Source organism: Petaurus breviceps, unplaced genomic scaffold (assembly GCF_028583685.1).
Source record: "Petaurus breviceps papuanus isolate PSGF00001 unplaced genomic scaffold, PetGlider_PUasm1.0 151, whole genome shotgun sequence".
NCBI classification, from domain to species: domain Eukaryota; kingdom Metazoa; phylum Chordata; class Mammalia; order Diprotodontia; family Petauridae; genus Petaurus; species Petaurus breviceps.
The window spans coordinates 24,520,202-24,536,657 of NW_027185712.1; the positions used below are offsets into that span (position 1 = coordinate 24,520,202).

Genomic DNA, 16,456 nt, shown 5'->3' on the forward strand with positions numbered 1-16,456 from the left:
GATAGATAGATAGATAGATAGATAGATAGATAGATAGATAGATAGATAGATAGATAGATGGATGGATATCCAATATATATTTCATATATTTTTTCTAGTCTCCAACATCATCTTTCTTAAAGAAAAGAAATTGTGTGCACTTGCTACCATAAATCAACAGGCTGAATCAAGAAGCTAATAGTAGCAAGTAATCAAAGACATAAGTTTTCAAATCATAAAAATGTGATTAAAAATAACTCCATGCTGTTTTACAAAGCTCTTTCTGTCAGTTAGCGTCCAATTTGGTAGAAGATTTTGGTCCTGAGGGAGATATAAAATTTGTTGTTATTGTCATTGCTGAGTTGTTTTTCAGTCTTGTCTGACTGTCTGTGACCCAATTTGGGGTTTTCTTGGCAAAGATAGGAAACGGCTTTTCCATTTCCTTCTCCAGCTCATTTCATAGGTGAGGAAACTGAAGCAAACATGAGGCAGTAACTTGCCCAGGGTTACATAGGTAGTAAGTGTCTGAGGTTGGATTTGAACTTAGGAAGATGAGTCTTCCTCACTCCAGGAAGTCTTCCTTCCACTCACTTCCACTCCACAGTGCCACCTAGATTCACTCAGGATCTGGTATGAAGCTAAAAGACAAACACAGGTAACTGTAATACACAACATTCTAAGAGATGTTAAAGAGTTGAAAGGAGGGAGGGCTAGTTACTAAACTGATTGATTATGAAATGCCAGGTGGAAATGGTGAGTCAAAGCTAATTCCATGGTTGTGGACATGGGAGACTAAATTAATACTGTTGTGAAAGACAGAAAGAGTCAAGTTACAAGTAGAAATAAGTTTTAGGGGGAGATATAGTTAGCTCCATTTAGGATATATTGATCTTGAGATTACAGGAGGAAATGTATGTAGAATATCCTAGAGACAGCTGAAGATGTGAGTCTGGAGTTCAGAAGAGAAGTGATTAATAATGTGAATAAATTAAATATTTTAGTTACTTCTAGAATCCATGAATTTGTTCAACCCAAGGTTTCAAGGGTATTCATAGTAGATAGTAGAGGAGGAAACAAAGAAGAATGGCTCCTCTATGTTTATGTGTTCTTCTTTTGATAGATTGAATTCCATTTCCAAGGAACGCTTGGTTATCACTCCTATGTAGGCCTCTTCTTCCTCTTCTGCTTTCCTACTTCTCTACTTTCCTTTTTCCTTCACTTCATTCTGTTCTTCCATCCTCACTCAAAGTGCTTTAAAGAGACATGTGAGAAGTGTTGTTAGTACTGTGGGACATAATCAGAGATGAAAGGGGACAACTTTTTATCTACACCTCTAACATTGGTGCAACCATTTGGTGATGACCCATTTCATCACTATGTAGCCATTATGATGGAAGGGGGAAAAAGTTAAAAACCATAAAAAAGTTTAATAAGATGCTGTCATTGTGTCCAAATAGTTATTTACCCAGATAAGCAACTCTGTAAGCATGTGTATCTTAACTTTAAACCATGTCTCCATGGATAATTAGCTCTTTAACCACATCTCTATTCTGGTCACTCAAGAGCTGTAGGGAACAATGCAACTGAGGATACTTGGCCTTAAAGTAAAAATAACACTCTCATTGAATGGCTTTGCTGAATCCATCATTAAAATGCACCACTCATCAACAGATACACAAGTCAATTTATAAGTGAAAAGAGTAGCTGTTCATTTGAGAATAAACACAAGGACAGAAGGAATTAGAGCAACTCTGCTAAAATTGAAACAGAGAAATTACTGTAGATAGAAGAACAGTGGCAAATTATGCCATTTGTATTTTCAGACATGGGCTTGCAAAGACCTGTGCAGAATTTTAATTTTGGAATAACATATGAAAATTTATTTCAGTTTTTCCCATCTGCAAAATAAAGAAATGGACTGTCTCTTTTATGATAATGTAATGCTGCTGATCCACTATCATTGGGACATATGCTTTGAGGTTCACCCCGATCGATCCCTAACTAAGCTTCCCATGGACTTTCATCATTGTTCTGTTTTTGATGAGTGGAAAGAATTTGAAAAATATCTGGCCAGAGCAGGGAGATGGGATGGAATTTGTGGTCCTGAGGAAGAGTTATTTGTTGGAAGGGAAGGGGCATGTGGAAGGGAAGGGTGGTTCATGAAGATTTTATCTGAAACTTGAAGAAAGCCAGAAAGCTGAAAAGTCATGGGAGAAGATAGAAAGCAGCCTAGAAAACAGTAAGGGACATCCAGGGTAAATGCATTGAGCTGGGAGATGGAATGTCCTGAACGAAGAATCAGAAATAGATTGGTGTTGCTGGCTTGTAGACTATGTATAAGGGAGGAAAGTGTAACAAGAATTTAAAGGAAAGGTTGAAAGATACCTAGTTCTAAATGGTTTTAAATGCTAAAAAATATTGAATTTAATACTGGAGGTAAAAGGGAACCACTGGAGGTTAATGAGGAGGAACATAGGCTGACCTGTGCTTTTGGCAAGGCACTTTGGCAGCTGAGTAAAAAATGGATTGAAGTGAGCAAACACTTGAGGCAGGGAGACCAATTAGAAGGCTACTAAAATAAATGGAATGTGATGATACTGTGTGATGGTAGTGATTGTGTATGTAGAGAGAAGGGGAGGTGTACAAGAGATTTTGTGAAGATAAAAATGACAGAATTTGACAACAGATAATATATGTGGGAAGAATGTGAGTAAAAAGTTGAAAATAATGCTGAGATTGTCATTCTGGGTGAATGAGAGGCAAGTGGTACCCTTGACAAGAGAAAGAAAGTTGGAAAGGAAGGAGTAAACAACCAATGCTTTAACAAAAGCAACTCAATAGTTATTACTGCCCAGTGAATAATGACTGTTTAACCAAATCTTACTGTTTAAAAATATACAAGCTTTTATGTAACTGAATTCAACAATAAAGGCTATTGGGATGTAGGTATAGTCATAGGAATTATGCTAGCCTAGAAATGAACAAAACAATTGTGCCATAAGAGGTGAAGTTCCAGTGAAACCTAGGAAGACCTGTGTGAACTGATGCAGAGTCAAGAGAATAATTTATATAATAACAACATTATAAAGACAAACAACTTTGAAAGACTTGAGAATTCTGGTCATTGCAATGGCCACTCCTAATTACAGAGAGCCAATGATGAAACATGCTACCCAGCTTGGGACAGAGAAGTAACGGACTCAAGATGCAGATTGAAACGCATGGATTTTTTTGCCATGGCCAATGTGGGGTTTTGTTTGACCATGAATGTTTGTTACAAGGGTTTCTTTCTTTTTTCAGTTTTTTTCCAATGAGAGTGAGAGAAAAGACAGGGGAAATAAATGTTTGTTAATTTAAAATATATATATTTTAGAAGAAGGAAACCTTTTTCAATTATTGTTATATACCCTCATCCAAAAAAATCCCTGGGCACCCAGACTCTGATCAGCCTGGTTGAGTGGGAAGAATTGGAGTCTCCAATCACAAACCTTCAAGAACTACTAACCCTCAGCATCTGTCCTACCCCTACTTCTCTGGCTTCCAGACCACTGTTCACTATCATCTTACTTGCTACTGCTTAGTAATTCTCGACTTTTCTATTGTTCTCCAGCTGAATTCTCTATATGTATTATCTCCTCCAATTAGATTGTGAGCTCTTTGAGAAAATGGTCTTGTTGGGGACAGCTAGGTGGTGCAGTGAATAGAGCACCAGCCATGGAGTCAGGAGGACCTGAGTTCAAATCTGGCCTCAGACACAACACACAAAAACTATCCATGTGACTTTGGGCAAGTCACTAACCCCAATTGCCCTACCTTCCCCCCTCCAAAAAGGAAAAAAAAAGAAAAGAGAATAAGGTCTTGTCTGTGTCTCCTTTTTATTCCTACTTGTATCCCCTTTATTTACTTAGCACAGCACTTGGAACAGAGCAATAAATGTTTTGTTTTGGCTTGGTGTTTTTCATTCATTCAAGTAATGCTCAGCAGAACTTTCACTATGGGATGACAATGGGATTAAAGAAGAAAGAGGAAGTCTAACATGTTTTTGAAAGAAGAATATCAGAGAAAGTTGAAAATGGCATATTGAATTCATGAAATAACAAGGACTCACATAAAAATAGGTATACTCTATCCATTAGATTATAATATAAACAAACATGTGGAGAATATTTTTTTTTACTTATCAAAGAGAAAATAGGATACATTTTTCTAAAAGTTCATGACTCTTCCTAAAAGGTAGCTCATCCATTCTACTGTGTTAAAGGATCTCCATTTATCTAACCAATGTTTTGGTTCCTTCTATAACATAGCTGTGCAGGAGTATAATTAAAGCTACATGAGTTGCTGAAGAATTGACTAAGGCATTGATCAATCCACAGACTTCTCACTGCTTCTCACATAGCTTTAGTCCATTAGCCACTTAATGCTTTCCCTCATAGAGTGAGAGTTACATACAAAAAAAAAAAAAAAGCATTGCAGCCTGTATTCCTAAGTGAAGATGCTAAGAGGCTTTGATGAAATTTATTAATTGGTATTGAGTTTGCTGGAGTTGAGATTAAAATCTATTAGATGTTTTGCATACATTATGTGTGTATTAAGTTAGAAAGATAACTACCTAGATGCAAGCAGAGTTTGATCCTGAGATTTTGAACAAACACTCCTGCATCCATGTCAGAATGAGGTTTTGTGAAAGAACACAGAGGAATTGTTAGGCTATTGTACAACTATTGTATTTATTTTCTCTTTGGAAGTTAACTCTTAGCTCAGTCTTTGTGTTGTGGCCTGAATGTGTGGTTATCTAGGGAAATCTTACGAGAAAATTATTGTCATTGTTTATTAATAATTATGATGATATTTACGTTTATTTGTCAACATTGCCTTGCACTTGTCTTTTCTTTCTTTTTAAAAAATTCTTCATTAAATATTTCATAGAACATGACAGATCAACAGGCTTGTTTATCTTTCTAAAATAAATATGCTGTAATGGAAATAACTTGATTCTGGCCATATGTAATGCAGCACCAGTAACAATATTTTATATTTGTACTCTTCTTTATGAAGCATTTGTCAATACATTGTCTCATCCGATTTTAACAATCCCATCTGGAATAAGACATTTGTGTACCCATTTGTGACAGGTTTGAAAATCGCTTCCTCATCAGGTAAATGCCCGGTAGGAACTTCATGCCTTGGCTCTATCTAATATGTATTCTTTGACTTAGCACAAAATTAATGCTACAGGAAATGGAGTTTTCTATCATTAAATAGCTTGTGCATTTTAAAAATGTGTTTTTTAAAGTCCTTTAAAAAAGTCCTATACTTAGCTCTATTTCTCTGTTCACAACAATCTTATGAGGTTGACAAATAAGGTATTATTACCTCCCTGGTATGGTTGAAAAATTTGAGAAAGAAAAGTAAAATGATGTGCTTGAAGTCATGAAGCTAGTAAATGGCAGAACCAGTACTCAATTAGGATTCTTAACCTATGTCCAATGTTCTTTCCACCACATCATACTTATATGTCTCCCGTTCATGGGCTCAATCCCTACTTTCCCATTCAGACTTTTAGAGTCTTCTGTGATAGAAAGTGAGGGTTCCAAATAGCAGTGAAAGCTCCTTAAACAGGAACTTCAGGGAAGATAGGTGGCAGAAGCATTATAGAATGAGGAGGGGATGAATTGGAATTCAAAACAAGTGACTGTTAATAAGCCATGAATTCTTATCATGTGTCAATGATACATCTATCAAAACATACTTCAGTGTGGGAGATCACTAGAAATGACAGAAAAGTTTGCATAAATACCTATGATATAAATACATCCAATATGAAACACTAAATATAGCCATCTATTTGTGTATCTGTGGATACATATGTGTATGTGCTTGTTATATTCCTGAATTTTGTGAGGGGACTCATTATGTAAGACATAAAAGAGTTAGATGTATGTATAATAATATATGCTAAGCCATGTAGCTACCCTCCCCCCACCAATATGTGTACTATGTATTAATAACTATATATAACTAATTAATTAATTAATATATATACACATTAATTAATTGTATATATTATATATAATTAATGTATTAATTAATATATAACAAATTAATTAATTAATAAATATATATAACTAATAACCAGCCAATAGCTGAACCATCCCCCCTTTTATCCTCTCATTCAATCAAAATGCCCCAAGTCTTCACTGTGAAGATTTAGAAATGGAAAGAAGATATGGAACCCAACTTCCTCAGCAGTTAAATTGCTGCAAAGTCCAAAGTGAAGACTGAGTGCTTGGAAACCCTTGTTAGATTTCCAGAAACTGGCCCTCTCAAGTATAAATTCACAAACACTGAGTCATTATGCACACTCTCTTTCCTCGTGGAGCCCTCATATGTTTGTGTTAGTGAGATCCACAGAGAAGTTCTTCTTGAAGGACCAAAAAGAGAGGTATACCTCATTTTAATGATATTTTGCTGACTTAAAAGTGAGCCAAAGGCACTTGCCTATCACTTGTGTGACTTTAGGCAAGTCACAAACTCTCTAGGCCTCAGCTGCCTCATCTGTAACATTAGGAGGCTAGATTAAATGACGTCTGAGGGCTCTTCCAGCTTTAAGCCTGTAATTCTGTGATTTTATCAGAGTGTACATATATGTATTTCTGTGATGAAGAGAAGCACTATATTTTACAGATATAAAGAATTAAGAATTAGGGAGGACTAATCACTTGACTCACCTTGGAAAAAGCTAAGCATGATGCCTTCTTGTTGCAATGCAATAATAGCTTCTCTTGCCAACATAAAGCAGAGGATGAAAACAGGTGTTCTATCAAGGGCTCAGTCAATCTTAAGATCCACTGGACTAGGAAATAGATGACTAGACTGCCAGTGCTCTGAGTTTATTACTGGCTTGCCAAGTGACCTTAGACAAACCACTTACCCAAGCCCAAGAGAGAAATGTCACAAAGTCCTCAACTTTTAAAATGATCTCAGTCTTTTGCCATATTCAATCCCAGAATGATGTCAACACATGTAAAGGCAGTAACAGCTGCTGGAGAAACAAAATTCTTGGAGTTATATTTTACGAATTTATCACAATTATTTTTTTTTTCCTAAAGCCTCCTTTTTAATAGAACCTGATGCCATGGGCCTCTGCTAATTTATATAGATGACTTAATTTCTTTTTGTTTTTTTTTATGTCAAAATGAGGAGTGTATTGTGTGGGGGGAGAGAATTTGCTTGCTTGATAGCTTTAATGTGCTCTTTAATTCTCTAGGAAAGTTGCTCCTGAATTGTAAATATTAGTATTTAACTTCTACCCAGTGTCTTCCGTGTTCATGTTACAGAACAGAAAACAACATATCAATTTCCTTGCATGCCAGAGAAAGAACTGAGTTCAGCTAGGGATGGTGGCAGTGTCAGAGGAGCAGCCTATAATCCAGGGTGAGAAACACCTTCTCACCCATACTTGTTTCAGTACAAAGGATGATCAATCGTATGAACTTGAATCTCTTTTCTTCTTTTAGGAGGTTGTGTCATGCTGAACAAATTTAATTTCCTCATATCGAAATTTCTATATCTGAAAAGTAGGAAAATAAAAAATAACCTGCCACTCAGGGTTTTATTCCAGGAAACACAATATCAAAATCATAAATTTAGATCACTGAGGTATCCTAGAGATTTCACCCTCCAAAATTTACTTTGAACTTTGGTACAAAATCAAACCCTGAATCCCTTGACTCCAACCAAGTACAACATTCTTACCATTGCAATCTCTCTCTTTTTTTTTTTCCTTTTCTTTCCCCCTTTCTTTTTTCCACTGCAGTGTGCCCTTGGGTCAGCCCATCTTGGAACATTCTTATTCAGCATTCCATGGAAGTATGGAATGGACCTGCTTCCTTGTGCATATAATGAAGGGACCTTTCTACCTCCATATACAAATTTCAGAACAGCGACAGATATCACCTGATTTCTTCTAATTAGGCATGATAATTAAGGACTTCTACTTGTATGATAACAAAAAGTGTTTAATTGCCTACTCTTCAGAACTCTGTGAAAATATTAAGTGGGACAGGGGAGGGAAGAAAGGGCTCTGTCTCTCAAATTTCTTCTTCCTGATGGCTTTGAAATGTAGGGATGACTGAGGGTTAGGTAGAAGCCATGAGCCCTTGGTCTCCTAAGGAGACCCATGTCTCCCTATTATCTGCCTTTTTTGTGTGTATTACTGCCTTTGGATGGGCCTCTTTAAAAAGTGAGTCAAGGGATGACCCCTTTAATAAAAAAAAAATCAAACTGGGAGGGGAAGACCCTCAGGGTTGCTAGCCAAAAGAGAAACACTCTGAGCCAGGAGGACCCCCAAAATAACCACTAAGCAATAGTTGGACAAGGACCTACTGTTGTCCAATTCATGAGATCCAGAAGTGCAGGACCTTGTGATATCTCAAAAGGAAGTCTTCATTTCCCCTAGCTTGACTGTCCAATCAGGAGAGCAGTAGCTTCCTAGGACAGTTGGGACAGCAAGAGCAGCAGAAAGCAGACTAGCTGGCAAAAGCACAGTTGCTCTCCAAAGTTGACCACCAGAAAGAGAGAACCTACTTGACACTGATCAGGATGTCCTCAATGGAGGTGAACAGCTCTTAAAGAGAATATGTTTGCAAATGCCCCAAGGAAACTTAAATATTAACCACTTGACTTATTATAACCATTCTATTCTTCTTTATTACTTATCATTCCCTTTTTTATGTGTGGGAATAAAAATACCTATTGCATATTTTTTCAGATTTGTGTTCTGGGTACATTTTTTTTTTTACCTCCTCCCTCCCTTTGCTTAAGAGAATCCCTTAATCTCAAGGAAAAAATAGATTTGTTCCTTGGGAACAAATGTGTGAAATAAGGGTAGAATTAAAGTACTGGGAACTCTCTTCTATAGAGAAGACAGGCAATCCCAGAGCAATGCACCCAGGGCATACTATGAGGACAGGTGAAGGAGAAGGAGAGGCACAAATTGCCATTCCCTTTCATGAGTGGTGCCTGTTTAGCTTCTATGCTAGATTATTAATAATAATTAATAAATATTAATAATAATTAATAAACCTCTTCCTTAGGAGAAAACAAATATTGCATTCTCCTTTAGTAATGGCTCCCTCATATAGGAAGAATATTAGTTAATAACCGTTTTCAATGGGGAATTATCAGCATTGCTAAGATGCTTCAGAAATTAGGTAAAATTTCTTCAACTGAGATCATCCTTCATATGACAAAGTTTTGTCTCCCCTTATTTTGATTTGAGGGACACCAGCAGGTATACCTGGATTTTTATTCCATTTGCTATACCATCATGCCTAAATCCTGTAAGTGGCTCACTCTTTTGTTTTAAGGCATTCTTGAAGACCAGTATTAAAATAACAGCTCATATTTATTTAAAAAAAAAGATAGGATTAAAAAAGCACTCTCCTCATACCAACATGGTTAGATACTGCAAGTACTTTTATACCCAATGTCCTCATCTATATAAGGAGACTGAGATTCAGAGAGATAAGTGTTCTGACCATACTCACACATCCAAGAAATGGTAGAGCACGGATTCAAACCTAGAGTTTCTCTCTCTTTGACAGGCTTTCATTGCAAGTATCTCAGCTGCCTCCCACTGCACATGATATCTGAGAAAGGGAATGCATTAACACATTATTAGTCATTAATATCTTAGCTCAAATTAATTGACTAGATTCTCAAATTAGTGATTTAGCAGGTCCTAAGGGAATAGGACAGAATTCCAGGCAAGCTTAAATGGGGATCAGGAAAGATTTCAAATCACAAATGTCCTGGGCTCTCAGGGGGCAGCATTAAAACAAACAAACAGCAACAACAACAACAACAAAACAAAACCCACAGCACTGGCAGAATGCAATACTGAAAAATAGGAAAGGGAAATGAAAAAAAAAAAGATTTTGCTTAGGGAAGATTCACTGGAAGGGTGGTAGAGAATGTAAAGAGTGAAGAATGATCTGTTGGAATTACTCCTGGAAATAGAACTTCTGTTATCAAATAAGAAGAAAAATTTCTTCTCTCTATTTCTCTATCCCCTCTCCACCCATTGACAAACCTAAACTCTTTATTTCTCATCTAACTCTGCCAAGGAATATTAAGCTCTTCTTAAATTAACTAATATGCTACAGGTTTGTATGTAAATGTGAGTGGACTATAGGGGAGGATAGTCAGTTGGCCACTGCTCTCCCTTGTCTGAACTCGAGATTCTGAGCAATCTGGACAGAATTAGTAAGATGCAGAAAAGCCTGTAACAGTTTTCTTTGACTATCTCCCCAGTACACTTCCCCATTCTCAATTGAACTTCTGATTTACTTTGAGGAGATATTTAGAGAATTCTGAAATTCCCCAAACAGTTTGAAGCAACTGCAAATGAAGAAGAGGTATCTAAGTATCCAAATGTTTTCTGAGTCATGAGGACAGGTTCAAATTCTAACATACCCTATTTTATCAATTTCCCCATATCCCACAAGTAGAACTGAGCTTATATCTATCCCATTTATGAGTCTTAGATTAATCACAGCTGCCATACTGTTTAGGATGTTTGAGATTTTTCTGAATTTCCTCAGCAAAGTCAAGGGAAGGCAGCAATTAAAAATTCTGTAAGTATTAGGGTGTGGACCATAGAACTCAGAAGTTCTCTGTAAAACCTGGAGGCTAGCATCCTGTTATTGATCTAGTGGTCTAACTGCAGTATAGCAAAGAACTTTGAGTGACAAAAGTAAAATGATGATTTTCTCAACATGAAATTACCAAAATTTCTGAAATTGTATTTGTGCCATACTTCTCCAGGGTTCTCCTCAGGACTCTACAAATTCTATTACACAGGCACACACACACACACACACACACACACACACACACACACACACGAGCATACACACATCCCATACAAACTCAGGCCAGTGGGCCAGCTGTAATCCCAGTGTTCACTTCTATTTATTTCCTTCCATGTAGCACTGAATGTTATTTTTATGCAAATCAATTATTTTGATACAAGCAGTATTTATTAGTAAGAAATAAAATGGAATTTAACTTAATGCTTAATGTTTGCCTTATAATATTCAAATCACCCAGCTCTTCTAACTTCATTGGATGATAATTTTGAAATTACAAATCATATTTAAAGTATCTAAGCACATATGAAAATTTATACTTAGGGACTTAATATTTTGAAATGATATACAATAAAATTTTTCTACAGCATGATTTTAATAGGTTAATAAATATGTTTTCTCATTTTTTAAATGTACCTTTTGGTAGGCACATTTTATTTTCCATGATACATTATTCTACTGTTGATATAAAGTGATAGGAGACATAACACTGTTCTAAATTTCCAATATTTTGAAAGAGGCAAAACAGAAATATGAAATTTCACTCTTTTTCTCTTTCTTTCTTTCCCCACATACTATTCCCTTTGAGGGTTTATTCCAGGAAATAATTCTTGCACATATTCATATCTAGGAAATGCATTATCATTTATAATATATTATATCAAAACCTTTCCTGTTCCTACTGTCAGTTGTTATTTGCAAGAATATATAATCTACATGAACAAATATGCTTTAAAATGTCTTCATTTAAAATTAGGGACTTTGGAAGAAAGATATTTCTGTGATAATCATAAAAATATGATTAAGATTTATGTTAAAATAAGATTATTCTTGGTTGCTACCACATTATTTTCAAAATAGCTAACTAAAATTAATGATTATCGATAGGAATGGTTTCCATTAATTTTAAGGTAATATCTACTTTTTACCTTTTCAAGTAGATGAATAATTTAATATATTTAACTTTCATATTATAATAATGAATGTTTACACTCCCCCAACTGAGACCCAGAGAAGTCTATTTTCCTATTCACTCTTTTTTTTCCCCTTCCTTCCCCCTTTCCATCAGAATTGTGGTACTTCCCAGTCCTATTTTTCTAGTTCCAAATAGATCCTAGCCTAAATTCCAACACACAAGCACATATACACAGATCCTTATGGAGGAAATTAAGCTAAATAGCCTATTACTATGGCAACCTCATGCTAGGAAGCACCACAGATAACTTTATATTTTTCCAGAAAGAACTCTCTTTTTTTAATGACCCCAGCTATGTACCTAGGATTAGATAAACCAATAGCTGACATTACTTAAAGACAAGCCACTTACAGTGTATCACTGAACAGATAGTGCAGGGTAGAATCATTTGCTTTTGTGTCTTGAAAGCAGTGTAGAATTGAGTAGCTTGAGAAACAAGAGGTCAAGGTCAACAGCTGGAAAGTTTCTTCTTTCTTTTCTATGATGTCTGATAACCATAAAAATGCTTTACAATATGAGTTACCTTATACGCATCTATTCTATATGCCAATGTCAGAGAATAGCTGTGAGGGGAGAGCACAGAGGGGAAATTTATAACTTAATGAGGTGGTTAAGGTGGTTAAATATGAACTAAGGTTTTTTTCAAAGATTATATCAATCCAGTCACTATCCTAGAAGATTCATCTAATGAATTTAATCTCTGGCTTATGCCTTCAAAAGTGTTAAAAGCAAAAGGAATCAGAAGTGAAAATGAATACTTATCTCCAAATTGTTATAGAACATTAATTTCTGAAAAATATGTACTCACCCATATATGACAGATGAATGAGTATTTTTTTAAATTCTTACTTGACATCACATATTATTATTTTACACATTATCACCCTAAGTTCGGTTTGAGTTATATGTTAATAAACATTTATAGAATCAAAGAGTTAAAATCGAAGCCATAAAAATGCTTCTTTTTTTTTAAACTCAAATATTCTTATAAGTTCTTATCAGTGGACTGCACTGTACTTGGCAAACAAGCCTTTTTACCTTTTAAACAAATAATTCATTAGGTAATTAAATTCAAGTGAGATTACTCTAATTAAATATACACTGCTGTTGAATCATAATTTCTATGTGGCCTAGTTAAAGATGAACAATCTCTTATTCCTGACAAAAAAGAAAGCTTTAAAAGAATTCCCCAGTGCCTGGAATAATAGATTTATACACCACCATACAGAGGTCATTTCAAGAAAGAAGAGACACCAAACACAACATAAAGGGACTTTTCATGTCTAGAGATACTAGAATTTCAGGTTTTATTGCTCTGAGTTCTATTAAAAGACTTAGTGGAACCGAGGAGGAAATCAAAATTATCTTTCTAAAAGACGATAAGTTATATAAATATGTGAGCTAACAGAAAGGGTCTCTGAAGGTATTAGTTATGCATAATTTCAGATGAGTGCCCTATGAGGCCTCAAAGGGAAGAGTGCCTGGTGAAATGCTCTGAAGGTTTACACTGGCCAAAATGAGGAAGGACTTTTTCAAAATTAAAAGTAACTTTGTAACCAATGATGTGCTTGCTATATGTCCTGGTTCCCTTTAATAGCATTAAGAGTTCAAACCATAAAGACTCTAATCTGGAGAGGAGAAGTTCCTGCTCTCCGCTTTGATCTCCTTCCTCTTGGCTGTTTAAAGCTGACAGTTTGGCTGAATGGCATTCACTGCTTTCATTTGTAAGACATGAGTTTCCTAGTGTTCCAGAGCTAGCAGCTACACCTGTACTGCAAGAATTTACATTGCATTGCTCCAGGATGGCATTGATTTGGGACGGGTGAAATACAAACACAAACTAATTAAAAACTGCATAATGCAGCCCTACAGGAACAAGGTAGAAAAACAAATAAATACAACTGCAGCTGGCACAGCAATTGTGCCTCTGCCCCCAAGCAACAGTCTGGTGACATAAAATTATAAACCTTAAAAATCTCACATAATTGCTGTTGATCATATTGGAGACATAATGGAAATGATTTTGTTAATTAAGGATGGGTTTATAAAATATTTACATGTGCGCTTCATACACACACCATTGCCCTTCACTTCCTTATACACTTTAGAGAAGGGTGTAGAGATCTATAGCTCTTAATGTTGATCTCTGTACAGTCAATTTATCTTGGTTCTATATTTATTAAAAAAATTACTCTACCCAACAGAAAAGTCAAAAAGGGTGGTTTAGTAAACCATTTTTTTTACTTTTGTAAAAAAAAATAATAAAATGAAAATGGAGGAGGAAAGAGGGAGAGAGAGAGAGAGAGAGAGAGAGAGAGAGAGAGAGAGTATAATTCTAAGTATGCAGATTTTTATTATTATTATTGTTTAATTGAACCTTGAGGTGTGATTGCTGTGTTCTGATAAGAAAGCTCTGACTGCTTCTTGGTGATAAAGTTTGAACAGGGTTTCGCCCCCCCCCACCCCCATTCGAGGATTTTCTCCTCCATTGCATTCAGCTTTCCTAGTTTGGTGGTATTCCTGATATTGTATGTATAGATCTGGAGTGCATACGTTTTGCACGTGTATGCATGTGACTGTACATACATATATTGTAGGCACAAGTATCTTTATTTGTCTATAGCTACGCAAATGTAGGGATTTACTTAGTCTTAGAAAATCTCCAAGGTTTTCTTGGGACGTCCTCGAATTTCCCTTAAGGTGAACATACGTGAAGAAACCATGAAGAGCCGATGAACAGTTTTCAGGGAGGGCGGTAGCTGCATCCAACATATAAAGGAGAGTGAAAGTTGACCCCAAAGGAAAGGCACGAACACACACACACACACACACACACACACACACATACAGACACACAAACAGAGGGGCGCGCGCGCGCGCGCACACACACACACACACACACACACAGAGTCTCCGATATTTCTTCAATGAACAGAGAAGGGGATACTCCGCCACTGAGTAGAGCCGCCTCGCCCCTCTGCCTGTAATTGTTTGACACATGCCTTGTTGTCACAAAGTGGGGTGGCTTCCCAGACCCTGCTGAAAAAAGGTGCAAAGTAATAATGAGTATTTAACAAGGCTCATAAATCAGGGTTGATGAGAAGTGCAGCGTGAGGCTCGGAGCTGGAACCCACAGTCTGGAGAAGGGCCTGGATCGGAGGGGAAGTATCTAGGGCAAAGGTGTGGGAAGGAGAGAAGGCCCGGGCCACCGTTAGCATCTGGGGAGGCGTGCCAACCCCAGACCCGCAAGAAGGGAGCTTGGAGGCTCGAATATTCTGGGTTAAAGTATCAGAATTGTCATCAATATAAATAATAATACTGCTTGTGAAAATGTAGTCAACTGACAGTGGCAGCCCTCTTGCTGCCTCCTTATAATCTAGGTCTCTATGAAATGAGTGCCTTCAGCTCCGCACTGATGCCTCGCTGAGATGAATGGACACAGTTGTGTCTTTGGAAGGGGAGGTAGCGAAGCTGCGGTTTCCCCCAAATTAGTGTAAACCTCCACATCAAAGCCTGAAGACACTCTAGCTTAGAAATCAGAATATTAGAGCATTATTTCCATTTTTTAAAAATCAAGATGGGAGGGAGGAGAGTTGTGATTTAATTTTCGTCTCAATATTTAACAACAGCAACAACAAGAACAAGAACAACAAAAAACAAGAGGAGAAAGACTTGAGCTGTCAACCAAGTGATAACCGTCATTTGTTTTCTCACTAACAAGCACTAAGAAGGAAAAAGAAATAGAAAATAAATCTTTATAAAAGCTTTTTTTAACCATACCCATCGGTTAGGAAGGAGTGAGGAAGATCCATTATACAGGCAAAATAGAAAAGTCACGACACAAATTAACACCCCAACACACACACAAACTTAATTCGAATAAGTATTAATCTATTTTGCTCACTGAAGATGCCTCGTTAATTCATTCATCTCCAACCCTCAGATCCTCTTTTCTTTCACTCTCTCTCTCTCTTCCCAGCTCACCCCCCCACATTCACAATATGCACATACATATATGTACGTACATATTTAACATGCACAAATAGAAGTGTGTATCTGTGGAGCAATCACGATGAGGACTTGTAGCCCAACGTATATCTAAGTCAACTCCATTCTCAAATTGTGCTCTGCTAAGCATCTTATCCTCTCCATAGTTAGGTGACTTCTTTCACCATCTCTGTCATCTCCATTTGAAGATATTTTCAACGGTTTATCACTGCCATCTCCAGCCCTGCACATTTCCAGCAGGTTATCACAACTGCCAGTCTCCCCTCGCTGCTATGTTCTGCTGATTACCGTCAGTGCCCTTAGACGCTGGGTGCCGATTCCCAGCACTGCAATATCCACTCTTAGGACATCTGGAGCAGATCAAAATCATTGACTTCATTTTTAGTAGAGCCAGTGTTAGAGCCTCGCTCTGCCTCTCTCTTCACTCAGACCTTGTAGTCAATTCCTGCAGAACCAGCCTTTAGTTAAAATTCGGCCAAGCAGCGACCCCTATGTCTGGATTTGCATTTCTTATCGGCCCTCTATCTAAACTGATTTGTTAATTTAAAACAGAGAGACAGAGAGAGAGACACAGAGAGACAGACAGAGAGAGAGAGAGAGAGAGAGAGAGAGAGAGAGA

At 36.8% G+C, this 16,456-nt stretch overlaps 1 long non-coding RNA gene across 1 annotated transcript; it reads right to left on the reverse strand.

Annotated features, from left to right (window-relative positions):
* Window positions 1-37: 37 nt before the first annotated feature.
* LOC138152718 (uncharacterized) lies at window positions 38-16,440 on the reverse strand. Its single transcript, XR_011166186.1, has 6 exons — window positions 14,475-16,440; window positions 12,181-12,392; window positions 9,531-9,632; window positions 6,914-7,024; window positions 985-1,230; window positions 38-617 (listed from the first exon to the last, which is right to left on the reverse strand). It is a non-coding gene; the product is annotated as an uncharacterized lncRNA (long non-coding RNA).
* Window positions 16,441-16,456: the final 16 nt, after the last annotated feature.